General features: G+C 49.1%; 1 long non-coding RNA gene across 1 annotated transcript; it reads left to right on the top strand.

Moving 5' to 3' along the window:
* The first annotated feature begins 229 nt into the window (after nucleotides 1–229).
* On the top strand, nucleotides 230–5,406 carry LOC109273765 (uncharacterized). Its single transcript, XR_002083246.2, has 2 exons — nucleotides 230–667; nucleotides 5,150–5,406. It is a non-coding gene; the product is annotated as an uncharacterized LOC109273765 (long non-coding RNA).
* Nucleotides 5,407–24,997: the final 19,591 nt, after the last annotated feature.

Consider the following 24,997-nt stretch of genomic DNA (forward strand, 5'->3'; position numbering starts at 1 on the left):
GGGTGGGACTGCGGCGAGGCGGGCGGCGCGGCCTCCGGGGCGGGCCCGGCGGAAAGCGCTTAACCCCTGCGCGCCCGGCGCCGCTGCGCGCCCCTCCCCACGCCGCGGGCACACCTTCCGGGCGGGGCCTCGGAGGACCGCCTCCCGCGCTGATCTTCTGCCCTCGGGCGCTCGGTACCGGCACCGGCACCGGCACCGGCACCGGCACGGGGTGGGTGGGGGGGGGGCGGCTCCAACGGCTGGCCGGCGTGGACGGAAATTAAATGAAGGCCGGAGGGAGTAATCCCCGCAAAGCGCATCTCTGGCCGCCCTCGTTGAAAATCCTTCCAGCTCCTGGGCTCCCGCCCCGCGCTCTTCCACCCCCCCACCCCGACCCCACCCCGGCAGTGATCGCCTCCGGCAAACTGTGCGTCTCTCCCTCCCTTGCGCATCGCTGTTTCCCCGGGGACCTAGAACAGCACCTCACATCCTGATCAATACATATGTCAAAAATAATTTTAAAATGATAATAATAATGGGACTTTCAGGAACCGTAACCTCGAAAAATGGAGAAGGGAGACCATTCCTCACATCACTAAACATTTTGTGTGAAGGCCAGCACCCGAAAAATGCTTAACTACTTGGTGGGATCAAATTTCTCAAAGGCAGAGGTCATCTGTCCGTCCAGGTGAGAGTTAGTTCCTGTGAAAAAGTGCTATTTTCTGTTACAGTTTGAAGAAATGGTGTTGGGAACAGTCTCCAGATCTAATATTTAAGGTATCTATGCAATTCCCCACTTTCTACGTAGTGGAAAAAAAAAAAAATCCAGGTGAACTGAAAAGTCAGAGCCAGTGGGGTGTTCGTGGGTTTTTAATCATTTCGTGATGGGGGGGGGGGGGTGCAGTTCCTTGGGCTGCTACCCTTTATGGGTGGTGGTCCAGACTCCACCCCCACATTCCAAGGGAGCCCATGTCTGGGAGAAGGCAGCCAGCGTTGGTTCAGACAAGGTATTGTCATTTGGGTTCCTGAGCTCTCCGACTTCAGCTCCTGAGTGTGGGTGTCAGCCTGTGTAAGAGGAACAGGAAGGGGGGGGGGGGAGATCTGACACTGAGAGAGATCGCCAACGCCCTCTGCCCTTTCGGCTGCCACAACCATAACACCCAGCGGACCTGCACTTTACTCCATGGACTCACTTGCCGGAAGGCAAATTTTATCTAAGGCCAGATAAATGCAAGCCCGAATCACAGTGAAGCCAGAGGACCTGCACGCTGGGCGGGGGGGGGGGGGGGGGGGGGGGGGGGGGGGGGGGGGGGGGGACCTCTTCCTTGTAGCTGGTGCCTTTACTGCCTTGTGGACTCAGGCGGCTGATTGTGATACAGTAAGACATGCGTATTTGGTCTTTGTTCCCAGTTCCTGGCACCTGGCGCTTAAAAACCTCGGAATCTCCAGGGCGAAAAGAGGGTTTTTGCGTGTTCATGAAATGACTGGTGCCTGGGACACTTAGGTAGCTTCAGGATAAGGGCTGGTGGCCAGAAAGACCACATCATGCTTAGAGGGTTGGAACTCTCAGCTCTATCCCCCCACCCCTACCCAGGGAGGGGAGAGGGGCTGGCAATTGGGTCGGATCACCAGTGGTCAGTCATGCGCACGTAGTGAAGCCTGGGATAAAAACCCCTAAATGACGGGTTCGGAGAGTTTCCAGGCTGAAGGTGGCAGGTTCCGATAGGACGGGGAGGCTCCACGCACCTCTACCCGCTCACCTCGTCCTACGCTCCTCTCCCGTTTGGCTGTTCCCGAGTTGTATAAACTGATACATGGCAATAAACTGATAACACCAAGTAAAAGCACTTCTCTGGGTTCCGTGAGCAGCGCTAGCAAATTATCAAACCTGAAAGCGAAAGTCGCGGAGACCCCAGACTTTGTGGCCACGTCAGACAGAAGAGCGGGTTCCTGGGCACCCAGTAGTTGCACTGGCATCTGAAGTGGGGGGCAGTGTTGTGGGGCTGAGCCCCTTGTTGCCCTGTGGGGTCCATGCCAAGCGCAGGGAGTTAGTGTGGGACTGGATCCAATTGCAGGACACTTGGGAGAAGGGCTCATAGGTGTGGAAAGTCCCCCCATGCGGAATCAGAAGTGATGCAGGAAAACCGGTTCCCCACGGGGGAACCGGAACCCCATCTCTCCACTCTTGAGCATAATCCCCTATAGGAACAACAGGGGGCTCGTGGCTGTCTTATTCCCATCATTTCCGAGAGCAGCCCTCTCTGATGTTGGGTCTTGTTGTTCATCATCCCTGGGGACGTCTGTTCTTTCGATCAGAACCTGCCAACAAGGGTTGCCGTGGACATTTCATAACCGCACGAGTGTCTCTGCTTGTCCTTGGCACAAGGGAGGCAACAGCCTAGGCAAGTTCACACAGGAGAGAAACGAGTGGCCTGAAAAATTGGATTTGCTCAAGAACTACTAACTCACTGTGGCCAGTACCCAGTATGGGCTGGGGTAGTGGTTCACAGCCCTCTGGTTTTTCGGCGTGGAGGCAGGATTTGAAGAGATCTTAAGTGGAGAGTATATTCCGAGGCACTTCCCACAATATAGTGTGAGTCGCAGAGTGAAGGAATCGCATCATTATTCCCCAAACTCCCCGTTGTGTCCGCCGACGTTTCTCTTCTGGGTCTGATGACCTATGGACGGAACAGTACTCTTCTGAGGAGCTCTGAGCACAGCACACTGCCGTCTAGAGTGGAGCCTAGTGGCTGGAACCTTGCGGAAATTGCAAGAGTTGTCAGGCGGGTTCCGGTCTTCCTCCAGGGCCCCAGCTGTCATCGTGCTAGAATGGCCACCATCACTAGCACCAGCCGGTCATCGGTCATCGGGGGCCTGAGGACAGAGCTGCTCCAGCCCAAGGGCAGGGAACAAGCTGCAGGACTGGATTTGTGACAGCTGGCTGGGCCCCAGGGGTGGTTTCTGATTTAGTAAGCCTGGGGCGGGGCCTGAAGCTTCCCAGGTGGTAAGGGTGCAGCCGGCCCTCCTTGTGTAGGGCTGTGCTCAGACACCCAAGAGGGGGAGTGGGACCGGGCTGGGAGGGGTCCTGCAGGATCTGGAGCAGAATCAGGGCTCCTCCCACCCAGGGCACCAGCCCCCCCTTCTCCTCTGGTCCCGGTGCTCCGCGGGGCGCCTCCCGGCCCAGGCTCTTGGGGCAGAAAGTGCCAGAGCCATGGCCTCTGGTTTTCTTACTGCAAGAAGAAAAGGGCCCCCCTTCCCAGATTTCTTTTCCAGTTTGTAGGCCAAACTGAAGGCTTTCACGCTCTCTCCAAAGTGAGGGTAACACTCAGAGATCTAACATGTTCCACCCCGGAAATTCATCTCTACCCACAAGCCTTTCCTCTCTAGCTATAGGATGTGAGGTTTGGTCTCCAGTGAAGGAACTGAGGTCATAGGAAGAGGGAATATTTGATCGGGGTCAGGGAACACTGGTAAAGAAGAGTGTGTTGAAGGAAGGAAGGAAGGAAGGAAGGAAGGAAGGAAGGAAGGAAGGGAGGGAGGGAGGGAGGAAGGGGCGTGCCTGGGGACAGGGACCAGCAGGGCCCATAAAGTACTTGAGGGCCCCACCCCCACCTCCACCAGACTCCCCAGAGTAGAGAGTCCAGCGGCTGTCCCCACTGCGGGCCACCCCCCATTGATACGGTCCGGGTGGTTTAAAGCTGCTGCCGCCTCAAGCTTCTGGGCCCCTGGGTCCTGCCAAAAGGCAGACCTCCGGCCAGCCAGCCCTGGCGTGGGTGCGTGCAAGACGCAAGCAAGGGGTGAGGAGAAGACACTGGCTGAGAATCTCTGCCTTGGCTTCCCAAGGCTGTATGATAGACCCTCTTCGAGCTTCAGTATTTTGCCTATAAAATGGGCATAATGCATTCTTTACAGGTTGCTGTAAGGATCGCGTGAAATCGTATTTGCCTGGAGCACATGTGCTCAGTGAAAGGCAGCTGCCATTATGAGTAACATCAGCAGTAGTAGAGCTGGAAGCAGGGGCCCTGGGGTAGTGAGAGGGAAGGGTCCCAGAAGAAGAGAGAAGCGATGGGGAGCATGGGGGAGGGGAGGGCGTGGGGCAGGAGCACGTGGGCTGGCCCAGGAATGTTGGGGCTGAGCTTCCTTGGGGTCGAGGGGGGCCGAGGGAAATCCAGCTGCTGGGGGATGAGCAACTATCCATTACCAAAATGTGTGTGTGCGTGCACGCATGCACGTGTTCACCTGCGCACACCTAATTATGGAACTATGAAAGAATCAATGATTCACAGTATCAGAGAAAACTATAAATACTAAGGGTAGCTATAAGGACACATCTAACTCACGGCTGTTGGTTCCTAAACACCAGTCTCCGACTGAAGGAGCCAAGAGCCCCCGGAGGGTTTGAGCGGCTAAGCACAGGATGAGCCTGGAACATCTTGTTGTGCCAGAAAAATAATCATTTTGCAGACCTGCCGACAAACGACGGGGACGCGTCCAAAACACACAGGGTCCAACGTGAAAGGGCTCCTCCAAAACAGTCATGGCAGCAATGGATTGTGACCCAGAGAACAAAGTGAGAAGCCATGAGTCCACACTGGCATAAATAAATAGGAAAGTGAATAGATACATAGGGGAGGAGGGAGAGCTCTTCCTCACAAATCCTAGACCTCACAGAAATGACTAGAATCCTAGCTCATAGATGGAGAAGGAATCATGGCGCTAGAAAAGTCACCATTTGGCAAATAGCACAGAAATAATTGTTTCACAGAAGAACCCTCCGGGGAGGCTAAAATTAGCAAGCAGCAATAATGCAGTGAGACACAGGATATTAACAGTCTCAAAGTACCTCCTACAAGGCAAGCATTAGTTGCAAAGGGGAAGGTGGTGGCTTTGCGGTAGAAAAAACTGGAAGCCACCTCCACCACCTAATCAAAGTCAACGTCACCAGTAATGGACCAAATCAGCATCAGGTGCCTCTTGATACAATGCACTGAGAAGGACACATCACATGGGCAGTATTCTTGCACAAAAATGCATAACCTGAATCTGATCGTGAGGAGACATGAGACACCTAAAATAAAGGACATTACAAAAATAACTAGCAAACAGTTCTTCAAAAATGTCGAAATCGTGAAAGACAAAGATAGACTGAGGAAGTGTTCTTGCTTTACAGGCAGCTAATGAGCCATGAAGACTAAATGGAACACGGGATCCTGGATGGCTTCCTGAACCACAGAAGGGACATTAGTAGGACAGCTGGTGAAACAGGAATAGTACTGTACCAATATTAATTTCCGGATTTGGGTAACTGTACTGTGTTTATGCAACATCTGGAGAATTGGGGGAGGGGTGTTTGAGACTTCTTTAGACTGTTTGCAAAATGTTTGTAAGTTTAAAAATTCAGAATAAAAAGTTAAAAAAAAAGTAAAGGGTAATCATAGAGACTGCAGAACTCGCTAAATGAGACAACTCCCAAACTGATCTGGCTGTGTAATCAGCTACTAATTACCATTAATGATGGGAACTGCCTAATTTCCAGGCAGCACAGTGAGGAGGAGCTTTTACCACAAACTTAGTGGCTTAAAATACCACCCATGTATTCTCTCCCAATTCTGTAGGTCAGAAGTCACACGGCAAGACTGGGGTCTATGCTCAGGGTCTCGGGAGGCCGAAATCACTGTGAGCGGGGGAGTTCCCAACCGGAGACTGGAGAAAAACCGCCTTGCAAGCTCATTCCCAGGGCAGAATTCAGTTCCTGTAGTTCAGGAGTAAAGTCCTCACTTCCTGCCGGCCGCCAGCTGCCAGGCGCCAGCACTCTGTTCCCAGGGGCTGCCCGCATCCTTGCCACGTGGCCGCCTCCTGTCTTCAGGTCAGCGGAGGCAGGTGGATGGCTTCTCGGGCTTTGAACTCTGACCCCTTCCTCTGGGACCAGCCGAGGAAACTCCCTGCCTTAAGGAAGGACACAGGCCCTTGCAGATAGTTTCCGTATCGTAAGCCCAGCTGATTTGGGATCCTACTTTTGTCTGCAAATTCACGGCAATACTGGGTTAGTGTTTGAGTAACTGGGGAAGGTATGTGTACACGAGGGCCAGGAATCCTGGGGCCACGTGGGAGTCCTGCCTGCCGCAGGGTAGTTTCTTAAACCAAATAAATGGATATAAACGGGCAACAGGTTTGTGGACGGTGGGGGGCACGGCCTACCTGCTCTGAGGATGTGGGCTCCCCGGTGCCCACCAGATCAGTCTGACCTGGCTCAGAGAGAGTCTCCTTCTTTCCTACTAATCCTCCCGTTTCAACCGGTTCCTAAGTACAGCCCTGACCGTGTTGGAATGAAATTAATTATCATCTCTTCTCTTTCCAGTCGCGGAGTTTCAGAAATCAGGATTCAGTCTCTAGGGGACAGACGCTATCCACACCCTCGCTGTCCCGGATGGAAGGAGAGTAGCATTGTGTTTAGTGCTCAGCAGCAGCTCCGGAGGCACCAGCAGCTGGGACTGCATGCCCTGGGGCTGCCCGGTTCCCGGCCAGTCGGGGACAGTTGTCCCTTTCTTCACAAGGAAAGAGTGGCTGCAGAGAACGGGGTTTAAGTTGGGCCTTTGAAGCCCACCGAGCCCAGGGCCGGGCTTGCATTGAGGATGGAATCACTGAAAACATCAGAGCCCTAAAGGACTCCAGAATGTCACCAAGCTGCTCTTGTGAAGCTCGCTCCTGTGCCAGCAGATGACCAGGCTTTTTGTCGTCGTCGCAACGAGCGTGTCCTTTTTTCTCAGCACTCTGACAAACTCCTGCTTCAAGCAGGGGCGAGCATTCACCCCCACTCGCTACTGACAAAGCTGCGGCTAAGGGAAGTGGCCTGCCCTGGGCGCCTGGCCACAAAGACGGAGCAGAGACCTCCAGCTGGGCCTCTCAACCGATGCCACTGTCCTCACCGTGACACACCCTCTCTCCGGGGAGCTGTGTTCTCTCCAGTCAGTCGTTGTCCTCCGGGCGGGGCATCACAGTCCTCAGAGGGCTTGGCTGAGCTGGGAACCCAGGCCCATCTGACCTCAGTGTATTTAGTCTTAATAACCTATTTACGGCTGAGAAGCCAGACTGCCTCTTCCCAGAAGTCAGGCACAACTGCTCTGGCCAAGCGGTGGCTTTCCACTCCCATTATAGTCCTAGAAGATGATGCTGCCCTTCTGAAGAGGAAAATGAAGAGTCTTTGTGATTCAAATGAGTCACATTGTCACTTCCAGAGAAAAAGCAAGTCTTCGAAGGGGGCTCTCACTTAACCCGTGATCAGAACAACTTGGAGGCAAACTGGACGGCATCGTGGAAGCTACGTGGTGGAAGATGTGTGACCAGCTCCAGAACTGGCCCTCCCTTCCACGCCCCGGGCCATTTCTTCCCTCCTCTGCCTCTGTGTCCCCATCTGTAAAATGCAGAGAATATTAGTTGTTGGCCCGATGTGAGGACCGAATGACTGCTTAAAAGAGAAGCAGGATTTCTCTCTTTTTTTTTAATGTTTATTTTTGAGAGAGAGAGAGAGAGAGAGAGAGACACTGCAAGCAGGGGAGGGGCAGAGAGAGAGGGAGACAGAGGATCCAAAGTGGGCTCTACGCTGACAGCAAAAAACTGGGTGCAGGGCTCGAACCCACAAACTGCAAGATCGTGACCGGGGCCTAAGTCAGAAGATTAACTGATTGAGCCACCCAGGCGCCCCGAAAACGCAGAATTTCTAATGTTGGAGGAACATATATTTTTACTGCACTTGAGGGTGGCTTTTCTACATTATACGAAAGACTGCTTCGAGATATTTCTATTTTTCAATGTACATTTTATCCAAATTCAAAATTTTAGGTTTTCCTTAAGTTCTTAGACTTAACTCAAAGCTGCATTATTCTACTTATAACCTTATCATATAAAATATAGTAAAACTTAACAGTCATTGTTCAGGGGAATTTGATGACTGGTCCCATGTAGAAATCCAGCTACTTAAACTGCCTTATCAATTAAAACCTGCATTTATGAAATACTTTATACTTCAGAACACTTTGGTTTGCTCACAAGCCTTGCCAAATAACCAACTAAATATGGCGAATCTTCAGTTCTTTTATTAAATGTTCCCATACTGCTGACAATCTTAATAAAATTGCATTGCACGTTTTAGCTTAAAGCTCAGGTCATGACCTCAGAGTCGTGAGATTGAGCCCCGAGTTGGGCTCTGTGCTGAGTGTGGAACCTGCTTAAGATTGTCTCTCTGTCCCTCCTTGGCTCACACGTGTGCTCGCTCGTGCTCTCTCTCTCTCTTTCTCTCAAAAAAAAAAAAAAAAAAATTTTTTTTTAAACTGGGATCACAAGGCCTGTCCATTGGATACTCAAATTTGCCACATCCTCTTAAAATTACAAGTTCTCAAGGTGCCAAAGAGATACTGGTCACCTAAACTTAACCCCAAAATATCAAAAGTTTGGGTTTAATTTGCTTCATATTCCTCTGCTTAAATAGAAACTTTTCCACAGTTAAAAGAAAAAGACTCTGAAGAAACAGTTATGTCATTATCAGCAAGTCAGGGCTCCTGTCCCAAGGCACTGACTAAGGTTACTTATTGACCAGAAAGACCCTGATTGGGACAGCAAAAAATATCCAACATAATAAAGATTTTCCAGACCTTCTGAACTGTGGGTTATTTTTGCAATAACATGTTTACAACTAAAAAGAAAGCTAAATTGTACATCTGCTGCTGGGGAGTTTCTAGATGGGACCTGAGAAGAGCTTTTCGGCTCTCAGAAGGCCTTTGCTGCTTCCAGAATTAGGGAATGAGTTTCTAATGGTGTCCTGCTCTGGGGTGCAGAGCGTCCTCAGGCCCAGGGCACTTAGCGACTACAGAGGAGGACAGCATGTGGACGGTCACAGGCAGGAGTGGAAAGCACAGTCCCGTGGAGTGAGGGAGCTTCACCAGTAGCTGTGGGGGTCACCAGAACGCTTGGTTCGAAAGCACAGACGTCACACTCAACGGAGCTTAGGCCAAAGCGCGTCATCTGGAAGCGTGCTGACATCACTCAGAACGAAAGGCGGGACCCCCAAGCCCTAGGGGCGGATGGCCTCCTGAGGGGGAGCCGCAGGACCCCGCCTGGCTCTCATCTCTTCCTTCCACTGGTCATCTGGCCGTGTCATGGCCGACTGGCTTCCACCACGGGGGTTCCAGCGATGGGGGTGGGGGGCCAGGGGCCCCCCACCCCGTCTCGCCTCCCCCAGCCCCGCTGGAACCGAGGGCTCTGAGCCGGCAAGAGTGGCTCCCAAGGGAGGGAGTGTTACTCGGGAAGCGAGTGGATCAGCCCGGGTCACAGGAGCAGCTCAGGCCACGGGGCTTTCCCAAGGCAGAACTTAGGGGGGGTTTACCAGAAGCGGCAGGGGGTCTCCGGACACCAGGACCACGTGATTCAAGGTTGAACGGTGTGGTGGGGTGCGGGAAAGGAGCACCATTACATCTTTTCCCTTTTACCAGTGAAGCAAAAGCTTGCCCTCAAAGACCCAGATATTTCTGCGGCCATCTCATTAGGCAGAATTAGAACTTGGGTGCTGGGAAGCAGCAAGGGTACGAAAAGAAGGGGTAGAGGGTGCCAGTTCCCACGGAGCTCCTGTGTGGACGGGAGGGGATGTGACGGCCTTTCAGTCTTGCTCAGAATGACCCAGTGATGGTTGGGTGACGCATTCTCCATGGGAGATGCATTCTCTCTGTTTACACCCCAGTCTTTAAGACTGACAGCAAATGTTCTAGACAAGCACCAATCTTGGACTAAGGACTTTTAAAACGTTTTACTAAAATGAACAGTTTTCAGATTTCCAGGATTAATCTGAAATTCACGACATGCTGTCTAGTAGGGGTGTCAGGCGTCACAACTCGGTCATCTGTCGAAGGGTGCTTAGGGCCCCTCTCTGGCTGGCTGGACTGACAACTGGAAACTGATGGGGGCTTGGAACCACAGGTCTCGCCCACCCCTGGCCGAGAAGAGGAGTCGAGGAAGACTGCACGAGCCAGGTGAACATCTGAGGGTTTGGGTGGTTGGGGGTGCTCAGTGGCTTCCGTAAGGTTGTTCACGCTTTGGAAGTTTTTGTTTTAATACGGCTCTAAAAGCCAGAAAAAGGGGAAAAAAAAAATCTTTCCTCTAAAGCTCACAATGTGTTTTTCGGGCGAATTATACCTTCATCTGTTTGCTGGCACTATTGTTTACATATCTTAGAATCATACTTGTACCCGTATTTTCAACATGATTTTAAGGCATCTGGTACACTATTAATCATATGACCTAACAGAATTTTAATAAGTACTTTTAATTTAATACATACCTCATCAACAGGTAACTGGTATAAAAATATATAATTTCCCTGAATATTTTTTCCAACCTGCTCCAGTCAACAAATTACAGTTGGGCTTAAATGGTTATTCTGTGCAGATAAACAGAGGGCATTTTCTAACACCGAAAAAAGCAAGCTGTACCCCATTCCCTCCTCACCTACTATTTCCAAATCGACTTCTTCATAAAGAAGTTCAACGTCTTACTTCGGCCGCTTCTTCCCCTTTACACCCCGGGAAGAGGAAATATTTCAACCCAGGAAAGCTCACTCAGGGCCATCAAACAGCACAGGGGGTCTGATGGCACCACCCAGGTGGCAATGTCTTCAGTCTTTGGAAACAACTTCTGGGTTTGCCCCAAAGTAGGAGGGGACTTGGTATTCAGAATGTGGGCTTGTGTGGGTGACCTGGTGGGAAACCTAAGAGCACATGTAGGAGAAAGGTTTATTTATGTCAGAAAATATGCATCTATCTGATCGCTTGGAGGGAAAGCATGGCCTTTATTCCTGTGTGGTTATTGTTACAAAAATACTACAGTTGGTGGGGGGGGTGCCTGGGTGGTTCAGTCAGTTAAGCATATGACTCTTGATTTAGGCTCAGGTTGTGATCTCATGGTTTCAGATAAGCCCCGCGTCAGGCTCTGCACTGACAGCGTGGAGCCTGCTTGGGACTCTCTCCCTCTCTCTCTGCCCCTCCCCTCCTCTCGCTCAAAACAAGTGAACACTAAAAAAAAATAATACAGTTGGTGAGACGTCACCGAGTGTGGAAATCATACACCGCCCTTACTGCTGAGGCGGATGCCTGATGACTTTTGTCAGCGACTGTCCATCATGAAGTCTGCAGAGGATCTGAGAAAATGATTCGTTTTCATTTCCTCAAGAAAAAGGGTGGCTTTGATTTGAAGCTCTCAAGCAAAGCCCACGCCTTGCCATTCAGAATGTGCTCGGTCCAAGACAAGGAATGTATGAAACAGAGATGTCCACAAGTAAGCTCGGGCAGAGGAAGGGGACACTGGCGGGCACCCTACTCCCCTCTTGCTGCGTCTCCAGGCACCTGCCCGCCCCCAAGTCCCGGACTTGAGCTGAGAAGCCCTGCCCTTCCTTCCCAGAAGTCCCCCTGACAAGGTGCGCATGAATCTTTACGGGGTGGGGTGGGGGGCACTGACAACTGCTCGCACTACTGAGGCCCAGGGGAAGACGGGAGCGTGGCGAGAACCTGCAGAAGAACGCGGTCTCGGTCGATGGAGGGGGTTGGCTCACCTCAGCCGGATCAGGTCCAACAAGCGGGCAAATATGCCAAGCGGTTCGGAGACCAGGAGTCGAGGGAAGAGGATGCGTGGTGGGTGGGAGGTGAGAAAATCCTCCCGGCCTCTTGAAGACCTTCTAGGGGCCAGAGGTTTTATTGTTAGCAAATGCCGTGTCTTCCCCAGAAAAGGTCTCCCCTTTTGTTTTCTCCGATAACGTCCGGACTTGGGTCGTTGCAGAAACCCTGCTTCCGTACCTTTGGAGGCTTCGCGAACCTGCACAGGAAGGGCAGGAAAGGGACTGCATTTGGATGACACGCTTGGAAGACACAAGAAGACTCTGTGGCCTGGGTGCAGGAAGGTTAAGGGGGGCTGACCGCTGCGGACTGGGGGGGATCTTGGGCAGGATATGGGGGGCCGGGACCGTTTTCGCCTCGCAAAAGGGTAGACACGAAGCATCAAAATTTCCCTTGAACTTCTAAAGTAATGCAGCAGCTCTGCATTCCATTAAAAAAAAAAAAAAAAAAAAAGTCAGGTGAGGAGTTCTTCACCCGCCTCTGAGTCCCACATACATAGGTCACTTTTTAAGGGAACATACTATCAAGACATTGTGAGCGCCACTGAACAAGCACGGTAACTTCTGGAGATTCCTTTAAGAGGCCATTCCCTGTACACGTTGAGGGGAAGCCAAGCCGGCCTGGCTGCCCGCCTCCCCTCCATTCACCCTCTTGTCCTTGGAGAGAGAACGTGCCAGTGTCAGCGGGACGCGGGGCGGTCGTAAGAGAGGGCTACGGCCCAGCCTCCTCCGCAGCTGCCGGGCCTTTGTCAGAGTTCCGTCCGCCGCCGTGGAAGTCAAAGTACTGCGCCGCGGTGTGCAGGGCCGCGGGCACGTGCCTCGTGGACCCCTCTTGTCCCCCACCCCCTTCTCGCAGGCGGAAGGCAGACACGATGGATGGAACTTAAGTGGCCTTCGCAGACCACGAAGAGGAGGGCACAAGCTGAGGATGACAGAGCCATCAGCCTCAGGGGTCCCTGGATGCAAAGCATGCTCTTATTTAAGCTACTGTACTGCGTTGAAGAGTGCCCACCCCCCCCCCCCCCAAATTTATGTCCTATTTGGAAAGTGTCCCTATTTGGAAAGTGTCTTTGCAGATGCCATTAGTCAAGATGAGGTCATATGAGAGTAAGGTGAGTCTTAAGTCCCATATGACTGGAGACGGCATGCTATGTGATGACGTTTGGAATTAAGTCTCTAAGTCAGAAAATGCCAGGGGTGGCCAGCAACCACCAGAAGCTCGGAAGAGGCAAGGATCCTCCCTTAGGGCCTCCGGAGAGAGCACCACCCTACTGACACCTTGATTTCAGAATTGTAGCTTCCAGGACTGAGAAAGAAAGAAGTTGTTTTAAGCCACCCGGTTGCGGTATTTGCTATGGCAGCCCCAGGAATCGGACACAGCTACTGTTCGATTTTGTTGTCTTTGCCGGCGAGGCCTAACCTTGCAGAACACACTGCTCTTCCATTTGGCTCTAATGTCACTGGCCACTGAGGAACTGCGAATTTTGCTGGCAAATGGCTGAGGATTCCCACTGATTTATAGGAAATGAAGGCAGTTTTATGACCAGCTCCACTCTCTGTCCAGAACCTTCCTTTCCACACCTCCCACTGAGCCTCAGCAGTGCTCTCTGTGACCGCTTTTCCCCACAACTTGATACAAAAATGCCAGATGAGGCAGAGTAGGAAAGCTGACTGGTCAACCAGGTTGCTCTGAGCTTACTTTCTAATACAGAAGTTCTCCTTCTGCCTTTTTCTATACTCCCCCTGCACCCTTCTCCCGTCTGTCCACCCCCTGACCCAACTGTTCTGTGCAAGGAACCTTTGGGCCATCCCAGAAACAGTCTCAGAATGCTCCCAGGGGTGGGAGGGAGGGCGGTTGGGGGTGTATTTTCAACGTGCCTAAATAGCTACGGGAAGGAGAACGTCTACTCCCAGATTTCAGCTCTGTAACCGCATTAACTCGGAAAAGAAGACAATAGCCAGAGATGTAGTCGGATAATTGCCGTGTCAAGCTAACTAGGCAGGATCCTTGCCCTCTGCTTCTCCTCGTGATGTAAAGGCCGGTGCCAACCTCAAGGGTACACGCAGCCTCTGCTGACAGCCTGATCTATCACTGCCTCCCTCTCGCAGCAACAATGAGCTGATGAGAACGTACGGGTCAACTTTCTCCCTTTCCAATACTGTCTGTGACTCCACTCATCTCTCAATTTTCAATTACATTAATGCCTGGCAGGGATGTATTCTATTAAAGCAAGAATGTAGAAGATAGAAGACTCTAAAAGTTAGGGCCCGACATGAGACACAGCCAAGGGAAGTCTCGAGATGGCAATGTCCAGCAGGCCTGGGAAGGGACCAGTCCAAATTGGGGCAAAGGCCAGAGAACTCTGGGGGAGAAGCCTCCAGGAAAAATACGAATCTGACAGACTGATACGCCTGACCCGGGGGGAAAAGTATTAAATGGCAGATAAACACCAATGGAGAAATTAGAAAAATCTTAAAATAGGTACATCCACTAAACAATTTTTTAAAACTAGGCAGTTATTATTAACTCCAGAAAACACAAAGGTTATATTAAAAAATAACCATAATATACCACCTGGATAATGCTTGAATCATATTTATGCACTAATTAGTTTGCAGTGACTGTTGCTTTAACACAGAATTTTGACGTAAATATTTAACGAGAGCTGGAGGGAGAAATGAGCTTTAAGACAGCTCTTAAACCCAATGAGTTGGGTTAAAAAAGCTAAATCCTCCTCTCTCATAATAGGAAATCACTAGAAAAATGTCTACAAATGATAAATCAAGAAATAGCTTATGAGCAAATGAGTTTGAGATAGATAAATGCCATAAAATGTCAGTTATAAGAGTTGAATGCATTTTCCTTTGGGTAACAAGACTGATGTGGCATAGGGCTGTTCTGATTTGTTATGAGCCTCTGAGCACTTAGTGCATTTTATAATTACGTGTATACATTATTTTGAAAAATTAAAATAAAAACTGAGACTAGGAACTTGCTTCTCAACCCAAATTTTGGGAAGAATTATGCAAAATTCAGGTCAGAGTGACTCAGTACAGCCGGCCCCTCACGAAGTGCCCATGTCCATACTCGCCTGCTTGCTTCCAAATGATACAGTGTCCACGTGATTTTCTCAGTTCTCGACCTCAGCCCTAAGAACAGTGTTCCAAGTAACTGCAAAGTGTGTCTTGCTAGTTGGAGACTGTTTGCCAAATTATCAGACTTTGATTCTATTTGTTCCTTCTGTTCTTCGAAGACAAATCCGTAACAAAATTCTCTTAGCAACCCCATTCCCGTTGACCTATTTCCTTCCCTCACGTAGGCTCTGGCTTCAGCAAGCCACAGATCCGCCCACAGGCTCTGTCATAAACCCATCCACGGGGACAGTGGCTTCACTTACCAGAAACTTGAAAACATCGTGTGTTCACTGCATAGATGGGACACTTGAGCAATGGGAGAAAAGCGCCACAGGAAGAAGATAATACAAGGGCTTTAATAAGAGGTATTTTTAATATCGCCTGATAGTGCAGAGGAGGGAAAAAGGGTGGTTGCTAAAGAAAAAGACCCAGCTGTTTCCAAATTTAAAAGTCACTGGTACATTTAAAAATAATCTGCAAACCATAGAACTTTTAAAGGGACAATCATGTAATGACACTTTCTCTGTTATCACAGTTGTATGAACCCATGACATTTGACATGCAAAATATTTCCCTAATCTTTCCCTTTCTCATACTTAAAAAAAAACAGTTTTAGGTTATCTTTAAAAACTAAAATCTATTTTGTGAATGTCTAGCAGGTAAGTGAAAAAGGAAACTTACTAAATCACATTTCGCAGAATAAGGTCTATGTGTTTCTCTTGATTTAGCAAATAAAATCTCTATTTAAAAAAATTTTTTTAATGTTTTTATTTATTTTTAAGACAGAGAGAGACAGAGCATGAGCAGGGAGGGGCAGAGGGAGAGAGGGAGACACAGAATCCAAAGCAAGCTCCAGGCTCTAAGCTGTCAGCACAGAGCCCAATGCGGGGCCCGAACTCACACAGTGTGAGATCATGACCTGAGCTGAAGTCAGACGCTTCACTGACTGAGCCACCCAGGCGCCCCAAATAAAATCTCTATCGTAACAACCGAGTACTAAGAGGAATATACTTCTAGAAGGAAACTGTTAACTGTCCCACACTGTCGGTATATGTGCATTTATATAAAATGTCATTATTAAATTCATTCCTCTTCAAAAGTTGTAAATAGCTTTGTGATGTACAGCTTTAAAAATTAAAACAACACATGCAGCTCCATAATTCAGATACACCCAAACTCTTAAGGTTCTGGTCCAGGCCTCAACCACTTCTGTAGCTTATTGCCTTAGATGAGAGGTCAGCAAATAAGTGAGAAAAGACAGAAAGACAAATTGTGGAACAAGTTGACTAATAAAAGCTGCAGAAGAGATACAATGAAGGAAGATGTCATGATGGAAGGGGAGGAAGTTATCAAATATTAGGTGAAAAATTTCCAGAATAGGAATTCAAAGGACATGAATTTCCAGATTGAACAAGTCCATCCCAAACGCCCAGCGTAACGAATGAAGACACATTCACAAAACCCTCCAGAGAGAAGAGACCCAGCTCATAAAGGATGACATTCATTTTCTCAATTGCACTGAAGAAAGAGGATAATGTAGTGAGTGATACCTGCACATTTTTGAGGGAAAATGGGTTTTATGCAGGAATTCTGTATTTAGTCAAATTATCAAATACAATGACAGAATCAAGATATTTTCAGATTCAAGGCCTCAAAAAACGTATCTCCTAGGTCTGTCTTCTCAGGGAACCACAAAGGATAAGATCCACCAGAGAAAGAGAGAAAATCCAGAAAACGAAGACAAAGAATCCAACGTAGGAGAGACAAAGAGATTTTAACAAGCCCTTGACTTCCTAGAAAACAGAAGAGTTAGCTTTTGAACACCCCTTCCCACCCGCTCCCCATCTGTCCTTTCAAGTGAGTCAGAAAGCAACATTAATAAACTAATCAGAAACGAGTATTTGTGCTGTTACAATATCTTGTACATCGCTCTCGGCTGAGCCAGCGGTACACCATGATTAGCGTTATTATACAACTTTTCCTGGAATTGGTGGAGCCCAGTTTCCCCTGGAACTGAGTCAGCACAGTCCACTTGCCCCTGGAGACGTCCCTCTGAGCGCCCTCATCTTCCCACTTCCCACATCCCGGAGTCTCCGGGCCTTCTGAGCACCTCCTGGACCAAGACTCCCTCTCTCCTGTGTCGTGTCTCCTGTTTTCCTGAGTCAATGTCATCTTTTTCTGGATTTACTCCTTAAGGTGCAGTGGGTGGAAAAGTGAAATTAAGAAGGTGGAGACTGAGTTCTATTCTTAGACACGTGCTTAGGACGAGAAAGGCCGACAATGGCAGCAGCGGAGGGCGGCTGGTGGAAGTAGCCTCACGAGGATGTATTTAGGAATAAGGAGGCAGCGACCGGAAGGGACCCAGCTAAAACAGATAGAAGCAGTTACTGCAGGGGAGATGCGGAGCAGAGGCTGTTGTTTTCTGCTGTAAGGCTCGTGCTGACAGTAAGCCCTGCGTGAGCAGCAGTTCCCTAGGTGCAAGCTAGTCGTTGCAGGAATACAGGCAAAGGGTCAATTCTCCAGGCACAGGCAAGAACGTGAGCCAAGAAAATCTTGCCAACCTTTCTACCTGCGGGACTATCCGCTGAAGGTGTGCTGGGGTGACAACGAGCACGAGGGCTGGGGAGAACTCCCCAGTTTACCAGTTTACAGAGCCGGAGCTTGGCTAGACCAAAATACTCTTGGACACGGGAAGTAAACCTGAACAGCAAAGGCATTACTCTGGCAGATTAGAAGAGTCAAGGTCAGATCAAGGAGACCACCATCTACTCCAGGCAAGAGATATGAGGCTCTGAAATCAAGGCCCTCCCCCTGGTTAACATGAAAGATGGGAAAGAAACAGACTCCCCAGGTCTCAATTACAGACGGGTTCGGGCTCTAAGGGAGAAGGAGCAATCAAGATTCCTAGGTTTCTGACTTAGGTGATGTTCTCCCCCCACCAAATTAGAGAGCTCAGCAGGAGGTTTGGAAGGGGGAAAGTGAGTGAAGCTCGAACATGTCTGAGGCGGGAGGGGGATGTCTAATAGGCAGCTGGATGCAGGTCTGAAGTTTTGTAATGACTGGCTGAGATAAAGACATGTGTTAGTCACAGCAGAAACCAAAGGCCAGGAGAGCAGATAAAATCTCCCAGGGACAGGGGTGAAGGGTGAGCGATAAGCAAACACCCACAGGAAGAGCGGTCACAGCCCTCAAGAAGGGAGTGGTTAACAGTGTCAAGTGCCATAAAAGGTCAAGAAAGAGAACCGAATAGACGCCCATTAGAGGCGGCTCACAGGGATCTTTAACGGAGGGCTGGTGGCAGCAGAGGTGTGATCTGTAGTCCATTACAATCCCTGCTCCTTAAGTGTCAAAAGTCAGCAGGTGGCCACAGAGGGCTGGTGATTCTTTGCCAGGAATGTGAAAGAAGAGGCAGGGCACTGGGGAGGAGAGTGAGTTAAAATTCAAGGGTTTAACTTTTTTCCCCTAAAGAAGGGAGAAATTTGAGAATGTCGCTCTGCGTCAGAAGAGTAGCCGGTCCAGGGAGAGTTTGAAAATACGGAAGAGTCTTTGGCATACAGTCTTACCACACGATCCAGCAATCACACTTCTAGACAGTTACCCAACTAACATCCACACTTATGTCCGCAAAGAACCTGCACACAAATGTCTATAGCACTGGATTCACAAATGCCAAAACCTCGAAGTGACCAAGATGTCCTGCAGTAGGGGAATAGATAAAACATCCAGACCTTAAGTCACCGATGAAAACCGACTATTAAGCCACAAAAAGAGATGAAGCAATGCTTGAATCTCAAACGCACAACGTTAAGGGAAGGACGCCAGTCCGAAAAGGCTACATACGGACCGTACGACTCCAATTCTGTGACATTCTGGAAAGGCAATAAAAGACAGTAAAGAGTGTAGTTGCCAGGCATGGGAAAGGAGAGAGATTTGAGCAGGTGCAGGGGTGCCTGGGTGGCTCAGACTCTTGATTTCGGCTCAGGTCATCATCTCAGTTTGTCAGTTTGAGCCCTGAGTTGGGCTCTGAGCTGACAGTGCCCGCTGTGCTTGGGATTCTCTCTCTCCTGCTCTCTCTCCCCATCCCCCTACTCGTGCCCTCTTTCAAAATAAATAATCATTAAAAAAAAATAGGTGCAGCACAGGGATGTTTTTTAGGACAATGAAATCATTTTGTATGACACAGTAATGGTGAACTGAGACAGTAAAGCAGTTGTCAAAGCCTGTTAAAACTTTAGAGCCCAAGTATATCTTAATGTATATAAAATTTTTAAAAACTCGCTTGGAAGACTGGGAGATCCCAGGGTGAAATGCGTATTGTGACAGATAAATCTAAACATGTTACAAACCTAAAAACCACCATACTGAAGGTTAGGGTGGGGGGATAAAGTGTTGACCCAAGTAACCGGAAACGAGTGAAGTCTTTAAGACTGAAAGTGAGATAAACTGTACATAAGCACGGTACTCTAGTTGATAAAGTCTTTTCCCATGAGGCTTTGCATTAAAAATTCTGTAAGTTCTATAAATGTATACTGGAATTGAAACAATTAAGTTTAAGTGGATGGCAGAAGGCAGGAGTCATGCTTCTCACTGTTGGGAGGAGGAGATTACACATAAGCAAGGGGAGGAGGCTAGAATGATCCATGGGGCAAGGGATCAGATTTGGGAGGCATCAGTATAAATTCACGTTTACCTTAATGTACATACAGATGGCTACATGTACACGGGTAATTCCATAACATATATTTCCTTGCTCTGTTAGCTGAGGGGGCCTAGAAGCAATGACACCCCAACAGCCATGAGCACACCTATGCCCAGATCTTGGTTCCTAATACCATCCTCCAGTAAAAGGAACCAGAGCTCCTTGGAGAAGGGGCCAATTCTAGGACTCAGGCAGAAAATGGGCGAGCTGAAGCTGGGGCACCTTGTTGTCCCAGAAAGTAAAGGAAGTGTTATAAACACACAATAAAACACCCCGCAGTGATGGGGATATCAAAGGCCACTGGGGATATCAGTGACCACTGAGAAAGCTTCCAACAGCCAAAGCTGGAAGAATTTGAGTCAAAAAATGAATACTGGTTTAAAACCCCAAGTACAAAATAAATATCTGTAAGTTCATATTGACATAAATGGTAAAATAAGTATACAAATGGTGGAAAAGCAGCCAAATCTTCCATGCAGAATTCCAAATATTTATGTAGCTACTCCACCGTAAGGAAGTGGAACACGCCTCCCATTCCTTAAGAGCGGGTCGTGGGGTGACTTCCTGACTTCCAGAGTAGGGTGCGGGCGAGGGAGCAAAGAGTAGTTTCGGGTGGGAAACCTGACAGTAACCCGGTCAAGGTGACTGAGATACACATCAGTAGTGGTAAGTCGTGTTCATGGTATGTATCTTGATACGCAATGCAAAAGGCATCAACACTCTGTGGTCTTCCTCCCCACCCCCAATGACCCCAGTCTCACCAGAGAAAAACATCAGACAAACCTCAACTGATGACAGTTTTACGAAATACTTGACCGGTGGTCAATTGTCACGGTCATCAAAAACAAGGAAAGTCTGAGTAACTACCACGGCCAAGGGGAACCTAAGAGGATAAGACTAGGATCCTGAATGGGACCCTAACACAGAAAAAGGATTTTAGGCGGAAACTAAAGAAATCTGAATAAACTACGTAATATGCTAGTAACATATAATAACGTATATCCTATGAAGAATATAATAACGACCTGTCAATATGGGTTCGTTAATTGTGACAATGTCCCATACTAATGTTAAGATAGGTAATAGGAGAGATTAGGAGTGTAAAGGGAACTCTGTACTACAGTCACAAGAATTCTGTAAATCTAAAGTAAGAAGTCTGTCGAAAAACAAACAAAAAAGGGAGAGGACTAGCTAATAGAGCTGGGGATCAAATCATTACCAGCCGAAGGGGCAGAAGGCCGCAAGGCAGCCATGACAGGCAGGCGGGGGCGGTGCCACGACCTCCTTGTCCCTCCCTTGCAGCTCCATCTGGAAAGCCCTCCTCTGAACTTCGTTTCCAGCTGGCAAATCCCTACTCTTCCTTCAAGACCAACGGCACAAATCAGACGTTACCACTCCTAACACACCTGCTCAGTCATCTGTGATCTGTGACTTCAGAGTCAGCAAATTTACTGCCAATTTATTGTTTACCAGGTACGTGCTAGATGCTGGGACTAGAGAGAACAATGTCACGAGCCCCGAAGAATTCAGTCGAGTGACAGATCTGATCTCGGCACGGTTCGCCTTGCCCTGTGTTCGCTTTTGTGTGTGTGCGTCTCTCCCTGAAATAAACTACGAGCTCTGTGAAAGCATGGACCACTGCCTTACTCAGTTCTTCATTCCCAGGGCTAAGTACGATGCCTGCACACGGCGATGGACAGAATGCTTGCTGAAAGAAAACGAAGAACTAAATTCTCCCTCGGTTTAGGTGGGGCTTGCTTCTAGGAAAAGCAAACTGAGAAGTCTGCAAGGCTTTACACTGGTAGGTGATTTTAATGATCTGCCAAAAAATCCACACCGCCCCCTCCCCCCGCCCCAGCTTTTAAACAAATCACGCTCATTGTGGGAACAGAACGTACCGGCAAGAGACGACTTCACCTTCAAGCAGAAGAGAAACCATACGGCAGCTCCGTTCTTCCCGCGCAGAAAAGCTGGAAAGCTGCCTATCACTGATGTGACCGGGCTTTTCCTCGCTCCCTGTCCTGGCGTGTGGGCTCATCACCTGGACTAGATGGCTAGCAGAAGGCATTTCTGAAACTACCTAAATGTGCACGACATTCCCATTTACAGCTCACTGGCCAGAAAGGTCCCATGGCCGTCCCTAGCTCCAGGTAAGAATTTAATTCATCCTTCCAGCCTCTGAAGAGACACAGAAGAAAGAAAGGGGTTCGGGAATCGATGCTGGCATATGCCGTGTCTACCGGCTGACCTCCCCGGCTCCCCCCAGAACATCCATTGTTCTTCCCCTAGGTTCACCCTTGACCTAGAGACGAGTCCAGGTATCTTCCAGTTATTGATTCCAGCCCAGAATCTTGGGGGTGAAAGGTGTCCCTACTTGGCACACGTCTACAGCTGAAAGGCCGGGTCCCCTGCCCTGAGCATGGGACTGGGCGTACAAAGGCAGGACAGGACCGGGACAGCTGAGCATGCCAAGTCCGAGTGAACACGACGGCCTCACCTAAAGGGTCTTGCAGCTGAGCACTGTCTCGTGGCAGCTGGTGTCCAGGGTTCCGGCCAGTCGCCTCCCCCGTACTGAAGAAGTAAGGCTGTGGTCTCGGGCGGCTCAAAACCATCCTTTCCAGTGGGAAAGCCGCCCGGTAACTCCACTGGTGCAGTCTACAATCTCCGATCTGAACTCCGGCTAAGGCTGCGGGGGCCCTTGGCTGAGCTTCAGCGATGGCGGGTCCCTCACACCAGCGGGCTCGGACTCAGACTCCCCATCAACCAAGACGCAGGCCGCAGCACAGGCGGCTTCCCTTAGCGAGGCCGGGTCCTCTCCTGAGCTCGCCTTTCAAACCGGAGCCCCTCGGTCAGGCTTTCTCGTTCTTCTGCAGGACTTTGCAGCCTGCATGCACTCAACACTCCCGGGATCTGTTTTTCCCACGTATGATTTACTTCATCTTCCTAACAATCTCAAGTAGGTACGGTGATCATTTCCATTTTCAGCCAAGGCACCTGGTCACACAGCAGTTAAGCAGTACCAGGGTTTGAACCCACGCAGTCTGGCACCAAAGCCACAGCTGTCTAAAAAATGACCAGGACATGGGAACACTCTGTGGTTTCCCTCTTACTTCCCTTAAGACCAGTCTGGCCTCTAGGTCAAAGCACAGTAACAGTTGGGCAAAATGTTTTGCCACCAAATAACTAGGTTCACCAGTTTTTCACCAACTAACTGAGCATAGTGAGCCCTCCTCAATCCTGTCCCATCTTGTCCATCTTTTAAGATCTGTCATTTGCAATTCCAGATACCGACTTACCGGTCAGGTGTTCTTAGTTGCGAATGGGAGAACACACTCTGGCTTAAGAAAAGGAATTCACACAAAAACACAACCAGGCAGCAAACAAGAATCTCCAGACTGGCCCTAGTCACACTTGGGAGGTTCAAACGGAGCAGAGCACTGCCAGACCACACCTCGAAACTGCTCCGAAGCTTGCCTGCCACACAACTGGCCCCACAACACACGCCACTACAACATGACGTCTCTGCCCCCGCTGACCCACAGGCTGGCCAGCACCGTGCCTGCCCTGGCCAGTGCGAGCATGGCCTCCGAGTTGGCACCGGTCATGGGAAGACCAGGGCTGGGCCCCTGCCTTAGCTGCAAGACAGGCCAGGAAAGCAAGCGTCTTCACCTTAGGGAGGGAGGTGGACGGGCCTGCACACCCCAGGTGGGCCAGGAGTGACAAGCGTCTATTACACCGAACCCTCCTAGTTACACTGTAGCTTCACGGATATAATTTAGGTCAACATTTTGACGCTGAAGTTAATATTGGACATTAATTGAAATTTCTCAAGCCCTATCTTGCAGAATTAGAAGATCAGAAATTCATTTCCAATAACGTACTAAACGATTAATGCAGTCATGGATAATTTAACAAGTAATAATCGGAGAGAAGTACTTACTAAGATGTGCCCATGCTAATAAAAATCATAGTGTAAGGCACCTGCATTTCTCGCATCGTTGATCATGAGAACATTGGAAAAAGCCACCTCGATGCAAATAAACCATTCTGTTATAAAGCAGAACAACAGTGCAGGTATTAGAGGCCTTCTGGAACTTCTACTTCAGAGATTATACAAATTTAGCTGTCATAATAAATACCGATAGTCTCAACTTACAATTTTTTGACTTTGTAATAGTGCAAAAGCGATACACATTCAGCTGAAATCGTACTTGGCATTTTGAATGTGAACGTGGGTCTTGTCCCAGGCTAGCGACGTGCGGTCGGACGCCCTCTGGGATGCTGGGCGGTGAGCCGCCGCCCCCAGGCAGCCAGCGTTCACAAGGGCAGACGGATCCACCGACAGCCATTGTGACCATCACTTTCAGGTCAGTCCTCAGTACGTGACACGAGACAGTCAACACCTTGTTATCAGGCAGGCTTTGTGCGAGATCATTTTGCCCGCCTGGAGGCTGACGGGAGTGTCGTGGGCGCGTTTAGTAGGCCTGGCTAGGCTATGTAAATTCGGTGTATTAAATGGATCTTCAACTTATGGTGGGTTTCTTGGCATATAACCCATTACAAGCACATTTAGGTACTTATAGGCCCAAAGTTAGTATCCAGTCCAGGTGTTCAGGTCCACAGGTAGACCCGTTCAAGTCTCAGGGCTGCTGTTGATTTTTATTTCTACAAAGTATTCAATATATAATTCCTTTATATTCTTTGACCCAACTTTATAGAATACGTATGCTTTTATCACAGAAACCAAGTCTCAATTCAGTTTTACTCAGTAAAATGATACCACAAAAGAGAATATGTTATTTTTTTATTTATGTTAAATAAAAACATGAGAAAATCCTTTTTTAAAAAGGGTTAGAATATTCCTTATGTCTCCAAACCATGGATGCAAAGAACTGTTGAGTGCTTTCTTCCCCCGAGAAGGGTCACAACACACTTCCACGTGGTAATCACCTGGAGACAGCACAGGTACACGCCCCCGCCAACTGCCGCTGCAGAAAGGTCACATGCAGTATTTGGGCAAGCAAGGAACAGAACACAGGCACAGTATATTCTGGAAACACTTCCTGCTCTGGCAATGAACGTCAGTACCAAGTATTATTAGCTGCTTTCTTTTTTGTGGTCCCGCTACATCTTTAACCCACTTAATACCACCACACTCCGATGGCACAACTTTTCACAATTCTAGAATTCCATCCATTGGCAGTACAGTTTAAGTGGCCTATGAGGCTGCATTTTGTAAATATAAAAATTACGTGAGAACTAATACTATTGCGAATTTTGCCAGTAGAAACGTGGCCCCTAAGGAGCCACCATTTCCAAAATATAACTGGACACACATTTACAATGCACCTGTGAATTCTGGAATCAACATGTCGAGTCTGACCTGCACGGAGACTAGACAAGAGTCTCTGAAGAGCACTGCTGGATCCACGGTTTCTGCGCCCACCTACCCCCACACTCGCCGCAGATCCCACAGTATAACTTCACCGGAAACGGTTTGTCCAACGGTCACGGCAGCCTGGCAATGCTTC

The sequence above is a fragment of the Panthera pardus genome, unplaced genomic scaffold (assembly GCF_024362965.1).
Source record: "Panthera pardus isolate Hobbes unplaced genomic scaffold, ASM2436296v1 HiC_scaffold_6, whole genome shotgun sequence".
Taxonomy (NCBI): Eukaryota; Metazoa; Chordata; class Mammalia; order Carnivora; family Felidae; genus Panthera; species Panthera pardus.